General features: G+C 36.8%; 1 protein-coding gene across 1 annotated transcript in view; it reads left to right on the plus strand.

Annotated features, from left to right (window-relative positions):
- LOC134741094 (uncharacterized) overlaps positions 1-16,700 on the plus strand; it is a 74,267-nt gene extending 57,567 nt beyond the window's left edge. Inside the window, exon 3 of the mRNA XM_063673864.1 lies at positions 16,451-16,700. The gene's annotated coding sequence lies outside the window, so the exon portion shown is untranslated. The remainder of the gene's footprint in view (positions 1-16,450) is intronic.
- The last annotated feature ends 525 nt before the right edge of the window (positions 16,701-17,225 follow it).

Consider the following 17,225-nt stretch of genomic DNA (forward strand, 5'->3'; position numbering starts at 1 on the left):
CACAAGAACCCGCCGTTAAAAAGTCGCTTACATATAATCGAAGTTGCGCTCTTTTATTTTAAAACCAAATGCTTAAATTAAATTACGTAAAACTAGGCGACAGTTTATTATTTAAAAAAAGGCATGAACATTTACATAACATAATTATATCTATTATCTTATGTCTGGTACTAGTTTTCGTTGCAAAAATTGTTATAGGTACAAAGAAAATTGTGCGAGTAAAAGTTTTGTATGTATGTATGTAGTTGATATATATGCAGCAGAGGTAGTCTTTCTTACAGAAGGCCGTTCTCTGAGCCAGAAGGCGAAAAATCTCCTTATATGATCATATTTTTCTAAGAGACGTTGATATTCGTAGACGTTGAAAAAATATATGTAGTTCTTGATTATATTCAGCTTCCTATACACGAATGACACTTCGCTCGATACAATTAATTCCCAAAGTAACCTTTAACTCGGACTTTTAATCAAACTTTACTCGGTTATTTATTAAGTGACACTATAAACAAATAAAAGAAGAAAAAACAATCTTAACTTAAATAGTAATATGACAGCTTTCGAATTTCGATATTGTAAGGCAACGTTTTTAAAATAAATAAAAATCGACAAAATTCGATCAAAATTTACACTTGGCGCGCATGGTCTTTCCCCTTCTTTCTTGCGAAATGTGACAGTGATAGCGGCAAACCGATGGAACGGCCTTAACTGAAATTGTATGCATCTAGCACATACATTAAAAATTACGTGATATCTATACTTAATATTATAAGTGCGAAAGTGTGCCTGTCTGTCTGTCTGTTACCTATTCTCGCTTAAACCGCTCAACCAATTTAGTTGAAATTTGGTATAGAGATAGTTTGAGTCCCGGGGAAGGACATAGGGTAGTTTTTATCCCAGAAATCATCGTTTAAGGGGGTGAAAAGGGGAGTGGAAGTTTGTATGGGAAATCGATAAAAAGCAGATTGGATAAAAAATAAGCTACCCAAATTACTAACTCTACGCAGACGAAGTCGCGGACAAAAGCTAGTATTTAATAAGTACGTAAGTACCTGCTCATGCGACTGATCAATTGGACCACACACCAATGAGAGCTATTTCCTTCATATAACACGAAAAAAAAGCCGAAAAAATCAATACAGTGGAAATAGATATAATTTTAATTGTACTCTGAAATAATTCTAACTGCCTCCTACTGAACCCTAAATTCATAGTGACAATTCTGGTGTAAAGAGACAGGTTGCTTGTCTGTGGCAACAAACAAGTGCCAAAACTGTACTATGTAATTACTGTTTTTGTGTATTTTCTGTCTTTTCACAGAAAATGTTTTCTCTGAAATAAGTTATTTTTTACACACTTTTATTTAGCTTCACTGCGTATATACCTTTGTATGTATATATATATATATAGTGCTTCAAATCTTGAACCTAAAATTTGAACCACTTCCCGGTATCTGATTCAGTTGAAATTTGGAGTACTGTCGTAATTCCGGTGACAATGCAATAATATGCTAACATGGAGGTGTTCTGATGATGCAGCCGGTAGATAGCCAAAGGAGCTCCTCGATGGAAAAACACAAACACATCAAATTTAGGCTCATTAGAAAGGTCTTAAGAAGTACTCGATATACATGCTAATGAGAAGAAGTACAATCAGCAATAAAAGTGTGTCACAAAAAAAAATTGACAGTTACTTGTTTATTAGATAAGACAGTCTGTTCGGTACGTTCGAGCGTGACTGCCATTCTTCCAACTCCAAGCACACAGCTTGCGCTGTCAAAGTACATGAAGGATTACTTTAGTCATCAGCCACCGACGCCACCGTTCACCGAAAGTGTCCATTCTTATGAGAAGAAATCGTGTTATTATGCCAGAAAATCGATGTTAATCTTTTTATAATGGGAAACCGTTTTATGATACGCGTTTTTCGATACAACGATGGAGCGTAAAAAAAAGGATATCGAAAATGGTTGCAGGTACGATGATCGACAGACTATATCGAAATTGGAACGACAAGAACGTGTCGTGAAAAGTTGTTGTGATTTGCGGCACACGATACGCGCATACGACGCTTAACTAGTTTATTTTTGACGGTACATTAAGTATTAATATACATCCAAAATTCAAGTAGGTATGCAAGTGGACAGTGTGTCGCGGAGCTTACTGCAGCACATTGGAATTTGACATCCTTACGTATATGATGGTTTTAATTATTGCATTTACATACCTACTTGTTAGAAAGTGACGGTCATCAAGACAGATGACAAAAGCGCGACCATCTTAGGCCCGCTGGTGTAAAGAAGCAGTACAGAATATATAGACTCAACACTACTCATTACATAGCTAAGTAATAAACCAGGCTAATACCTACTCGGCCATTAATTTAATCATAGGTACTTGTATTAATTAATATAGACTGGTGGCAAAAGCATAAGCATCTGGAGTATAAAACTAAAATTCCTCACAGTCAAAGAACATCAAGCTCAATCAATGCATCCAAATGATTTCAGTACTAACACTTGCAATAATGAATCATGATGTAATGGCGAGATCTTTCGGAGAAGTGCGGATGATATGCGACTAAAAATAGTCAACCTGCAACAACTTCAATATCGTGTAATTTCGCAATTTTCGCATTCTCTTCTCATAAGTCATAAACTTGTTAAGTTGTACTATTAGTAATAATAAGTTGTAGCTAAACTGTGGTGCGATGCGATGGCCGTGCCCGGGGCGGGATGTATGTACAGTCAACAGCAAATTACGTCCCTGCGCCGTTAAATTCCGACATGTGGTCAATTTTGGAAAACAGAAATGAATCCATGTAAAATATACGTAAGGTTTTTTTTTCTTAAAGGATACGACGACAAAAAGTAACCAATCTCGAAAACTTATAGTTTTCAGGTAGTAACATGAAGGTTACGAAGAACATTGGACAATCACGAATAATTAACGTTTAACCGTCATTTTGTCACATCTATAGGTAAATGTGACTCACGCTCCTACGTCACTGGTGCGAGCTAACGAATATAGACTTGAAAGCATGAGCGTTACATTTGAGAGCGTACACCATAGGGTGTGAAAGCGTTCTTGTCGCTATGAGAATGACAACTCATGGCATCATCTTGGCGTTCAAAGCGCTAAAAGAAAGTATTGCGACATATAATACCGGCTCCGGAAAGGTAAAAAAAAATATTAAAAAATTTGACAAAAAAACTTAGAATTTTTTTTTCACCAATGAATGTGCCATCGGAAAATTACCAAAATTGCGAAATTTCGACATGGAAATTTTTCTAAAACTTCTTTTTTTTTGTACGGGAATCGAAGTTTTCCGTTTCAAAAATGAAAGTTTCTTTGGTTTCCTGTAAAAAAATCCTGAATTTTCCGACTAGTTTTCCAACTTTTTGGAAACTTGCACATGTGTTTAATAGTTCTTGTCTGAAATTCAAGTTTTTTTCCTTTACATCAGTGCTCAAAGTGGTGAACTTATCCATTTGCCCTTTAATTTAAAAAGTTGTAGTTATCGTTTGCAGACGTATCTTCTTGATAAATAGTACATTTCGATGCTATTGCGGAAAGTATGTCATTACTGAAGACATTTCCGCACGTGTATCGAACGACGTTTTTTTAATACAGTTGCGAAAAAATAAGAAAAACAACAAGTATTAAGGAATTCGAAACTTTTATATTATTAATTCTGTGACATCATTGACATTGACATTATGAAGAGGTGTTTTTTTAGCTTGTATTCGACTAGAATGGATTTTGTTATTATTATTGAAGTTTTTTTTTTCAAATGCATGTTCTATAAGACAGAAACAATTGTAAATATAAAACATTGTACTATTATTACCTAAATATCGTTATTTACGATTATTTGTGTGTCGTATATTTATAAAAACAATATCGAATGTTGCCTTTGGAAACTTAAAACATTCTTGCAGTAAGAAAAAACGCCTTTTCTTTGACAGGCGTTCCGTTGATAATCCGTTCCATTCAGACAACTTATTAAGAACGGTTTTTCAACATTAAAATTTAAACTTGTTATAATACTTATAATGATGAAGAGGTGAGTAATAAAATATGAAATATGCATATTTTTCGTATTTTTACGTTAACACTAGGTTTTTATGTTGATTACGACGTTTAAAGGAAACTAATATTAACACTCATCAATAAGTAGTCATGAATTGGAACAAGTATAAATTTAAAAAAATTGGAAAAGTAAAAAGTACTAGTTCGCGAAAACCAACTTTCCGCACGCTAAACAGCCATGAAAAGTAGCACTTTTTGAGCAACTGTATTAAAAAATTAGTTTCGTGACTGTCGCAACTTAATGTAACCGACAGTACTAGTAGATATAATGTTCCATTGTCCCAGTGTGGCTCGCGTGTCATATCGCTTACTGACGGATTACCGACTTTTTAGCCGCTTACTGATGCCTCTCTATTGTAGAACAGGCTTTGGTCGGAGCCGACAAGATGCTTAGACTGATGTGAACTTTGACGACAAAATTGTTGGTAACGGCTAGGTTAAAGTTAAAATATTCGTATCTTAGTCATCAAAAATATATTTGAGGATGAGTCATGATATATTATTATCCTATCGCGCCTGCCCCTGTTTTATGCACTTGGATACATTTTTGCTTAGGATAGGTAGGTGCAGTGTACCACATTAGGCAATTTATACTCCATTCCAGATAGCATTAGAATCATTAGATGATTAGACAAAATAAAAAATACTTAGTTCAATATTGCAATTTTTAGGAATACGCTTCAAACCTAAATAAAATATCAAAAGAAAATATTTCCACTAATTTATCCAACGGTAATTTTTGCGACTTGCGTGAAAATTTATAAAAAAATACAATATCCTAATTGTACTTTACAATTGTTTCCTTATAAAATACTTATATTAAAGAGGCAGAGGTCAACAACGCTCAATTGTCAGGTGCTTTACTATCACGTCGCGTTGTGTTGTAAGTTGACTATCGAAAATGATGTACTTACAACTGCACAGAAATGGTTTAGAATCTCTGATTCCACATATGATCTTCTAAAGTCTAATGTTATCTGGAATGTACTTACAACACAGTCAACACATTTCAACATGGTCAATCATAACAATCATTCTACAGTCAGCAGCAGAAGTTGCTAAGCGGGGGAGGTGTTCAATGATCTTGAAGCGAATTTATTATTAAGAGAATAAGAACGTGTCAAGGTAATTTTAAACACCTCGCCCGCTTAGTAACTTCTGCTGACTGTATGTATACTATGTATACCTAGCTGCAAACATACATGAATGAATTCCATTCATAATGAGTCCATTCATTTTGCAACTCGCTGTATTTATTTAGTGGTCAGTAACGCGCATTAGCCATTTAAATATTGAGTGAAAAGCGTTCATCTCAATGGCATCTTTATGCGATTGACCCTGTAAGTTAATATAAAATAATCTTTTCCCCTCACTAGCTCGGAAAGCCGTCTTTTATCCTTTAAAACAAGCGGGGAAAAACGCATTTTATCCACTAGTGGGGAAAGTAATTTCACCTTGGATGGAGCGTGTTTAAGTAGCTTGACAGATAACAAAACGGAAAACGCTCATAATAATTGTTCGTTCGATATTAATTATCACTAAATAAATGGTTTGAGAATCTAATAAAAAAGACCAAATTTAGCTTTATTTAATAATTTTAAGTCATAAACCTTAAATTTCCATAAGAAACGTTAGATTTTTTATTTATATAAATATAATTCTGAACGCACAAGTTGAGTCGATGCAATTTCAAAACGCATCGTTGACATTTCATACGTCAGAACAGAAATGTCAACATTGTCAACAAATTTTTTACTTAAAAACACACTTCTCACCGACTCACGTAAAAATCAGAATTTCCAGTGTTTTCTGTTATAATATCGTAAAAGAATAAGTGATTCCAGTGATGAAGATGATCTAACGCCTGTGAATGTTGCACTTTCCTCGCTATAGTGAGGGGAAAAGTTTTGTGTTACACACGGGTGCAAATGTATTTTACTTCTCGTGTGTTTAAACACTCGCGGGTAAAATACAACTTTGCACCCTTGTATAACAAATAACTATTACTTCATAAAACGTGTTAAAATGTCACCATTTTGTGGTTTTGTAAGAACAAGATCATAACCATGTTGCGAGTTGCAACAACTGCTATAATAACACCCCTAACTATAGGTGTGTCAATAATGAATGAAGTTTCCTCGGTTTTTGGATGACCTAAAATCCCTACAAATTCGTCGCTATAAACAACCAATAAGAAGGTCTCCTTTATGAAGTCGGTTAAAAAGGTACCTTACTGAAATTACAAAATTTAAGAATTTAAGTTATGACATAATGATTTAGATCCTTTTGAAACGAAGTCACGTATCATCTAAGCTTAGATTAAGGATGTGGCTCGAATGACCCTTGCGATTAGTAGTAGCAGTCGCATTCTCAATGGTTACTTGATACCGGCGAGTCGTATTTAGTAGAACATGACCTCAAGATTCTCGCGTTTTGACAATTTTTTATGGGGTCAATGGAGCCTGCTTTTTGTTAGTAAATATATAATTGTAATAGGTTTGCTGAGCCCTCGACTTGCGCACGTGGTATGCATTTGTAACGTCAGCCCTTGGTAGGGTCTCAGTATAAGAACGCAAAACTGCTAGTAATTGGTTCCAACCTATACAATGTTTCATCGGAGGGCACTATTATACAGGTTCGCTTAGCCCTTGACTCTGCTGCACGTGGTAAGCGTTTGTAACGTCAGCCCAGGGTAGGGTCTCAGTATAAGAACGCAAAACTGCTAGTAATTGGTTCCAACCTATACAATGTTTCATCGGAGGGCACTATTATACAGGTTCGCTTAGCCCTTGACTCTGCTGCACGTGGTAAGCGTTTGTAACGTCAGCCCAGGGTAGGGTCTCAGTATTGGAACGCAAAGCTGCTAGTAATTGCGGCTTCGGCACCGGCCCCGGTAATCCCTCATTTAGCCCCGAGGATGTTTGTTAGTGATGCCCCGTGCTAGGGGAAAAATAGACTAAGTAGGTGGGCTGAATTGCTTTATTCAGTTAGCGCGTTGTATGGTTATTGGTCCAAGATAAAGCAATTATTTATTTAGAGATAGGTAGTCTTGTGCCAGTGCTGTTAGACATCCACTGTTGCATATTAAGTATACAACAGGCGTTATATATACATATTCATCGAATCTACATATGATAGAGGTGCTGAAAATATGTCATAGGTAGTTCATAACATCCAGCCTTAAAAAATCGGCCAAGTGCGAGTCGGACTCGCGCACCAAGGGTTCCGTACCATTACACAAAAAAACTTACATATTTATTTTATTTTGTTTTTAGTATTTGTTGTTATACTGGCATCAGAAATACATCATCTGTGAAAATTTCAACTGTCTATGTATCACGGTTCATGAGACAGCCTGGTGACAGACACATAGACAGACAGACAGACGGACAGTGGAGTCTTAGTAATATAGTCCCGTTTTTACCCTTTGGGTACGGAACCCTAAATAATGACATGGGAATAAAAAGTATGATCGCCTTTCTCCAATTATTAGGAATTACATAGGATCAGACCAAAAGCTAACCCTGCAGAGAGCAGAGACAGAACGTCAAATGCCTTTAAAAATATAATGTTTGTAGTGGCACTCCCACACTTTGTCACTCCAAAGGCTTTGCAGAGTTAAATGGGTTCTGTCTATTTGGAAGAGAATCATTGTTTTTTTAAGTTAATTTATCAGTACGTTGTTGTAGTAATTAGGGCTATGTGATGCTTATCAAAATAAAACCATATGCACAGTAAATCATTAATCGACCTTTTCCTATGGAATTCTCAAGTAATGCTCAGTCATGGTCAAGGGATCAACAACGATAGAAAACAATGGCTCCTGATAAATTGCCCCACTAACTAACTGAACAGCAATGTTATGCCATCTTTCAGCGCCAGTCACGGTGGCGGCCGCTTGCAACACAGTCAACTCACTACTCTTTGACCTTAACTCGTTGTAATAAGGTTTACGAACAAGCAGTTTATAAGCACAAAGCTGGTTGCGACCTAATCTGACATCGCATCGGCCGATCATCGATGATCATGATTTACCGACGTTCTAATCGCTACAGACAACTACGGACGGAACATTTTATTAAATTGAATACGTAGATGCGTTTCCTATCAATACTGAACCCACTAAATTTATTATGTGAATGTGCACAGTCCTAGCTCTGTGTATATGTACTTATACGAGTAGTAAATACTGACCAAGATGTTGGGCTTTTTAAAACAATGTAAATTTGTGCATGTATTTTTTTTTGCTATTTAAGATGCTATTATTTTTAAGACTTGAGAAAAGAAAAATAGTTATTTGTTATACAAGGGTGCAAAGTTGTATTTTACCCGCGAGTGTAGAATTGAAACACGAGCAAGCGAAAGGATTCTATAGGTGAACCACGAGCGAAGCGAGTGGTTCTGAAATAGAATCCTGAGCGTAGCGAGTGTTTCTACACACGAGAAGTAAAATACATTTGCGGCCGTGTGTAACACAAAACTTTTCACCTCACTATAGCGAGGAAAGTGCAACATCCACAGGCGTTAGATCATCTTCATCACTGGAATCACTCATTTCTTTACGATATTATAACAGAAAACTCTGGAAGTTGTGTATTTTTACGCGAGTCGATGAGAAAAGGTTTTAAGTAAAAAAATTGTTGACAATGTTGACATTTTTGATGTATGAAATGTCAACGATGCGTTTTGAAATTGCATCGACTCAACTTGTGCGTTCAGAATTATATTTAACATCATTATAAAAAAACAAACGTTTCTTATGGAATTTTAAGGTTTATGACTTAAAATCATTAAATAAAGCTAAATTTGGTATTTTTTATTAGATTCTCAAACCATTTATTTAATGATAATTAATATCGAACGAACCATTATCATGAGCGTTTTACGTTTTGTTATCTGTCAAGCTACTTAAACACGCTCCATCCAAGGTCAAATTACTTTCCCCACTAGTGGATAAAACGCGTTTTTCCCCGCTTGTATTGAAGGATAAACGACAACTTTCCGAGCTAGTGAGGGGAAAACGATTTATTTAATTCGGAACAGAAATGAGCCAACCGTTGCACGCTATCCAGTTCGGTGATAGGTGATCTGACTTCTAACAATTGGTTCACGATTGTTGAACTCACGCGCGCTAACCATCCATCTGCTTTGCCGTATTTTGGAGGTCTAGACCCAACTCATGCTGGCGAGGTTATGATTCAAATGCTCGCCTACACTTGACTTAATTTATTTTATCGAATGAAACGCAATAAAAGAAAGTAAAGTAATCTAAGTAATCTCTATAATATAAAAGACAACAAAAAAGAGCATTCTACTCAATTTAATAATGATTTATAAACATTTATAAGTAGTTTATTACTGAAAGTGACTTATGTAATAGGTCGAAATCTGAGTAATCTCAGGCCCCTGATAAATGATGATTGATGAGCTTCAGTTTGCATTGCAAAACGTAAGCATTGTTCGCTATTTGGTAAACAAGGTCAGCGGTTACATTACACGGTGTATTTCGCTGGAGAGAATACGGGTTAGTTACGCGATATCTTTAATTCCATCAGCCTATAGCCGATATGTAGGAATGATGCTGGAATATGAAAGTGGAAATATCGATCGATCACACACAACGCCGTCTCGACTCGCCTGTGTGTCTGCCGAGATCAAAACTGTTGCTTCCATCGGTCTTTCCGAACACTGGGCTCAACCTAACCAGTTTAGGAGTGATTTGAGGTAAACATGTTGTTACGGATCTTGTGATCTAGTGTATAATGGTTTATATAGGGCGAATACTCGGTAAGAGATGGGATCATGAGAGCAGCGCGGGCGGCCGTCACCTACCTGTCCGAACACCATCACCTCTATTGTCAGACGCGCCCGCTCGCTGCCGGCATGTCACAAATTGAAATCTGTTTCGTTATGCCCCAACCCTGTCAAAGTATCTAGCTGACATACAAAAATGCCGCTGCTACAAGCCGATTATAAATTAGAAACAACCGATGCGCCGTCACACGAGGCTACAAACAGTTGCGTGTTTCATTTTAAAATCAATCAACATGATAGTCACTCAACAATATCAAATTTCCATTAACTTGCAATATCGAAACAATCGATGCCTTAATTGATTAGAAAAACATGGTTAGGGAGCTTCGTCACTCACGAGTGTTTACTGCTGCATACGAATATTAGTCTAAATTAAAAGTAGCGACGGAAACCAAATGCCGATCATTTAGCCGGGCGGCCCTAGAGACTCCATTAGGGGCAATAAAATGCCTATTATTATCGAGGACCAAAAGCCAATGCACGCGATGCAATTACTTGATTGGCGGTGTTCTGGCCTGGTCTGGCTGAGCCGTGATTGATGGTGTACGTAATTAGAAAATACTTCAGCATGTGTCTTCATCGTACAATCTTAATTGCGGGCAGCACTTACCTCGCTGAATCAGCCGGCGCGTGCGGCTCTCATGACCACTTGAAAAATATTCACATCTGATGCGGCTATTATTGAATGAGTACGGAAAGTCGGCTCTGAAAACGCCTAACGTGGTCAGATATTTGTAAGTCGAGCAGTATTTCAGAACACCAGCATATATATGGCATTTAATATATTGCATATATATTGGTATTTAGTAAGGCATTTTGTTTAATATTTAATCAAAAGTTTGATCACTGCTAGTATTAAAGTGAATCCATTCAGTCCATAGAATTCTGTCGTTCTCTCTTTCTCTCTCATCTTAGCGTGTATCTATCAGCTATTACTGCTACTGCTACTATTGTACTACTACTATAATCTCATCTACTGCTTTAAAGCCTACTATATCGCCGCTAATACGTTTTTGTATGTTGTATGCAAGTATGATTCATGATTTATCTCTCTGAAATGAGCTCACTGTATTGGCACTGGTACAGTGTAAACCAATTGGTGTTCCATCGAGCATAAAGTACCTACTTGAGAGTGTTGGGAGTTCATAGCCACATGATGGAGCGAGCTGAAAATATCAATTTGTCTGGAAATATCTGCGATATCTGCTGCGCCATAAATCTGCGAGGTGTCGGTGCTATCGGCCGCTCACTCTCTGCCTGATGGTAAATATCATTTGTAAAGCAGCTTATGAAACGTTTTGAGTAGGTAGCCAGTAGCCACAGCCGGACTACATACTTATAGGAAGCAGGTAAATTTTACTTTGCACTTCTTTACTACAAAGAGTAAGTAAATATAGAGTGAGGAACATTATACGTAAATTTACAGATAATTTGTACGTCGTTATGACTGGCCATTTTTGGATTTAAACCTACCTACTCTCTTACCATATATTTCTATGTCTCTTACAATTGTATGCCAAAAATTTAAAAGCAGCAAAACTATTAGCTTTTATACATGTGTGTATGCAGGGTGCTAAGCAAACAGGTTTGCTGACAGTACATACAAATATGAGTACACCCGAAAAACATTTCCTTACCTTCCCACATCTTCATCATAGTTACCTACGCGCAAATACATGCAGAGTCACATAATAACTAGGTACTTAGTGCCGATAAGAAGTGTACAAAGCTTATTCCTTTATCTTTAGCTTATCCTTTCTGGATATTAACGTTATTGAAAATATTTTGCAACAATTAGTTGTATATTAACCATAGCTATGCCGACGTTTGGCTTTTTTCGATGTTTTGATTATTGTAAAAATTAGGAGCGAAAAACAGTTTTCATACAAATTTTTAAATGGTCCGAACCAAACTCTTATAATAATTAAAAAAAAAAACGTAGGGGCATAGCTGTTGTTGATATAAGTACAACAAATTGTGTCAAAATATTTTCAATAATGTTAATATCCAGAAAGGAAAATGAGGCTACCTTTGTATTAATTTGTATCCAAAGTTCCAAACTGACATGTAATTAGCTTTACGAATAAAATTATTATGATTATGAAAAGGCGATTTCGCGCGGGTCCTCCACTTCCGTCGTAAGTTTGGATTGCGTTAGTATCTCGCGTAATCTTGTGAGATCCGGCTAGTCTGGAGGCTCGGCGCGTCTTACGCTGCAGCTAGCCGGCCGCAAGTAATCGACCTATTAATAAGAGGCTCAGTGTTAATACGCCTAATTAAAATTGCCATCTTGAGACGCCGCAGTTTTTGGGAACACTCCAGCAGCCAGCTGGATTATCCGGCGCGACGCGTATGCCGCGCACACTAACACTTACAATATTTTAAAACACTGCACTCATTTGGTTAATATTGTCGATAATTTCTTCAAGTTTTAGTCATTTTAGCCGTGACTACCGGAGGAGGTTTCGCTTTTATATATAGTCTAAACCTGAATTTCAACAAATGAGGTTTCTTTTGGAATAAGAAATAAATTTGTTATACCTCTGAAAGTAATTGAGCATTCTCATAACATATTATTCCAGGTACGACGCCGTTTCATCCATGTATTGAGCTCTTTTGGGATAAAGCCTACTGGGCAGATGAGGTCTTCGTAACCGTTCTAGAAAGGGCTCGTTTGGCAGGATGTATACGTATAAGTATGTGTAACACATTATTCGCAAAAAAGATCTGTTTTCAAAAATTTTAATGCAAATGTTATCGATTCGACTGTAACGCTCATCGCTCGTAATTTCAGCCCGAGGGAAACGTTTAGAACGGCCCGTGACTGTGTTGACAGGGCTGGGAGCGCGCGGCCTCTTTGTCGGCGTCTCTTTGAAGCGCGGGCGCCGGTAGCGCAGCTTCGAGTGCCAGTTTACGAGCACTGACGCGTTTTATTGTTCGTCTGCTTTAATCAATGAGCAAATGGCCATTAGGCGGCCCACGCGGCGGTAACTGTATCGGTCAAATTTTGCATGCCCGGTCCCGAGGGCTTTCCGATTTTCCGGATTTGTTTTAAAGCTCGGTAGCCCGTGGCGCCGTTATTGAAAACTATAAGGCACTGCACAATAAATATACTAGTTACTCTCAAATTTCTCTCTCACAGATTTAATCCTGATTATCCAATGCTTTAGCTATAGCCAGTACAGAGGTTTGTTTTCTTCCACAGCGCGATTTCAGCGTCCTCAATTACGAGGAGCTGCATATTCTCTAGAACAATAAAAACGGGTCACTTTGTGTGAAAATACAAGTGATTCGTGTCACTTATAAGTATATTTAGTAAAGTGATAAAAGTTCAGCGTCATGCTACTAATATGGCGCGGTAAAGAAATCTTGTTTTATTGATATAGAAAAGCAAAATCGAATGAACTTACGATGGAACGAAAGTTACGCTTTCTAAGTAAGCAAGTACACGTACTTAGCTAATTGCTTCCCGCACGGCAAGCCCGACAGAAGGTGTCGCCGTGTTCGCGTCCTAGTAATTGACTCCTTGAACGTTTAAAACAATTAAGCCGGTCTCATGCGCTGTTCGGAGCGGGTTCCCGAGAGCAATATATTTAGCGTCATTAATGGGCGTACCGTTTATGCGCTATAACACCACTACCGCGAATCTGCGCACAAAAACGATGTTTCATCAACACCAACCCCGGTCGGCGAGGTAATTAGGTAGCTTCGATTGGGAATAAAGACGGCTTTATGCGAAACGGCGACATTCCAGTGTTTTTTGACTAACCATTTAAAATAAAAGTGAAACGCTTTTGAGAACGTTAGTCACTGGCTGACTTTCAGCACTCATCGGTATTACGATTAGATGCAGGATTTATATGAATTGCAATATTGCATAATACTTTTGCATACAAAATCGATATAATATTATGTAGGTACTTAAAAAAAAATACTTTTTATTTTTTAGCAGTTCTAATGAGTATTATCTGGAACGAAATGTTCTTGGAAAACAGTAATATGTATGTATGTATATGTTCTTCTATAAAAAAACACTTAAATTTCCATTTTTTTTTTCTTATTTATTCTTGGTTCCATGTTGCAACAATCATTTCTTGGCAATAAAATGATATCGTTACAGCTTAAGGCTCGCTATAATAGGCGAGACCGATCGCCGCCGAATTTGCAAAAAACTTCTCAGCTCGGGAGCAGACTTCAACCAGATTGCAGTATAGGGTCAGAAACAAAACAACATCGAGACTAACCCTCTTAATTCACAAAATTTTGCAAACCTTTGTTAAGTTTGTCTCTTTCCAACTTCCAACAAACACAACTGTCAAAATTTCAGACAGGGACAAACGATAATCAATGGCTTGTTAGAGTTGACAGACGTTTATGGAGTTTTGTATTACAATTACGGAGCTTGACTGTTCTGGGCTCGATTCTTTTTGACTAGAAAGAAAGAAAGAAAATAAATTTATTCAGGACGCTTACAGTATTGCTTAAATGTAATACACTTTTATTAATATAAAACATAAACGTCACTGAAAAGGTCTCCCCTCACCTTGATGTCAACTTACCTTTCAGGTATCTTGACGCTGGTCTTCCGTGGAGACCTGTCCAAGCGATCGCGTCAGCACGTAAACTTAACTAACATTGGTTAAACTAAATTGAGATCAGAACAGATATTACAAATAAATATTAGGTACCTATTTCAATTTGACTTATTAAGTATATATTAATATATGGCTTATTTAATAACGTAATAATATTTGTAAGACTTATTAGAGTAAAGGTTGGCACTTACAAGTGATCCACTCTTTGAGCAGATATTTGCAAATTCAGAATATACTTTTTGTATTCTACTTTGAAAGACAAAATGGAATGTGTAAATGGACTACTGGTTTAAGCTTTGCGTGGCATCCTTAGATCTTAACGAATTGGTATCAACGAATACTCAATTTAGACGATGTTTCATTTAATAGTAAATAAATTGTTAACCAAGGGATGAAAGGCGCTTTGGTATAATGATTGTTATTTATGGAATCAGGAGTTAAACATCAGAATGGAGATTACATAATAAATCCATTTGCAACCGAATCTTCTTTGCTGATTTTAAAAATATATATTGGATTTGGAATGTAGGTAACTTAATCTCGCCAGGGCCGAAACGTATAACTTTCAACCCGCTTCGTCGATAAACATTGAGCCATTTTCAGAGCATGAGAAAAAAAAACATAATATTAGGTATTAAGCTATTAAGACATCACTAGAATTTTGCATTGTGTCGGTTAGACATGATTTAAAAAGATCCTTTACCTTTTTAGGGTTCCGTACCCAAAGGGTAAAAACGGGACCCTATTACTAAGACTCCGCTGTCCGTCTGTCCGTCTGTCCGTTCGTCCGTCTGTCACCAGGCTGTATCTCATGAACCGTGATAGACAGACTAGACAGTTGAAATTTTCACAGATGATGTATTTCTGTTGCCGCTATAACAACAAATACTAAAAACAGAATAATATAAATATTTAAATGGGGCTCTCATACAACAAACGTGATTTTTTGCTGTTTTTTTCCGTAATGGTACGGAACCCTTCGTGCGCGAGTCCGACTCGCACTTGGCCGGTTTTTTTAAATTTGAGCTACATGAGAATTTAGTTACATTTTTAAAACATTTACATTACAATAAGTTCTGCTGATGATTGTATAATTTTCTTTGTTAATTTTCTTCTGAATGTTGAGATGTTGTTGTTGATTTAATATGGGGTAAATCATAGACATTATGTTAGCTCATGTACTTATACAAACTTAAATTATTTTGCCGACGGTAGGGTGAGAGCGGCGGGTACAAAGAACCGCTACGGTTAGGTAGTACAGGATGCTTAAATCGCGATCAAACATAATCGGGCCGAGTTCATCGCTGCCCTGTTTTCCATCTCACATGATCAACTACATACCTACCGGTTATATTATAAGACGCTTTTCACATCAAGTAGGTAGTCACTTATATTTTCTAGCTAGTCTAGTAAATAGCGTTTTTCGCAAATCAGCATGGTCAATTCATTTGGTCAATGTGTAAAAATAAATATGTATATATTGTACATATAATAAATGTTTAATCTGTAGGTAATAGCTATTAAGCCTGTTATATTAATTTACATTAGCGGTTAAATAGTTTGTTTCTAAATTGTGTTGTACTTACAGTAGTACTATTTGCTCGATTTCGCCGGCGGAAAAACATCAAGGACTCAACAACCATATAGGTAAGTTTTTGTGAAAGCACATTAGGACCGTAATACCTACGTCACCATAAATTCATCACAATAATCTACTTAGTCTAAATAAACATTATTAAAACGTACCTAGATCATTAGTGGACATCCGAATGTTGCGACATCGCTGAAATTTCACAATTTCACTGATAACCCTAATAAAAATAATGTCGAATTGCGTCCTTTTTTACCCTCTTATTTTTTACCTCTCTATTTGAACTTGAATGAGAGTGTTCAATACGAGGCGGTAGTTAGTTCACTGTAATTCGAGTTTTCAGAGAATGTTTTGTGTTTCAGGAGCCATAATCTCTAGAGATTAACACGAGCATCCCCGTAACTAACACTTTAGTGTTGTAAAACGCCGACAGGCCCGGTGTCGGATGACTGGCGCCACGTCTCTTAGCTACCAGCTCCTGGACATTATCTTAATGTCTAAAGCCGCCGAGTCCATAACCCTTGATGAGACGAGAATAGATTGTAAGTGCTTGTAGAAAAACTGCAGCGTGCAGAGGCCTTATAATAGGAAGGTACTTGTGGTTCACCGAATGCCACTCATGCACGTTGCAGTGGTAAAAATACACTCTAGTCTATTTACGATGACCCTATGATATAGATCACAGAACGTAATAATGTTATTTCGATTACCTACCTTTAGATATGGGTATACCTACCTAAAATTCATCCGTGTTAAGAATTTAGAGAATATAATTAACACACAATTTTATTATTTCAAGACTTTTATCGTTGAATTTAATTGGAAAAAATATCATTAATAACTTCTATTCTGAGTGTATGATAAATAACTAGATGTACTACTAGTATATGCTTATCCTAAACGTATATAGTCCTTAAGGTACACTTGCATTTGGATGAAACAAAAAGGTAAATTGCGTAAAGTAGACCTACCATGGTAATTTAAATATATAGGTACCAATACACCAATCCATAGCTAAGGGTTTCACTAAATACCACTTAAAATATAGAATGAAATAATTTATAACAAACAGCACCAGCACCCACGAAGAAACAGTCATTATCAACACATCTGTTGTGTGGAAACATCTCTCTTCAC

This window comes from Cydia strobilella, chromosome 4, assembly GCF_947568885.1.
Source record: "Cydia strobilella chromosome 4, ilCydStro3.1, whole genome shotgun sequence".
Classification (NCBI taxonomy): domain Eukaryota; kingdom Metazoa; phylum Arthropoda; class Insecta; order Lepidoptera; family Tortricidae; genus Cydia; species Cydia strobilella.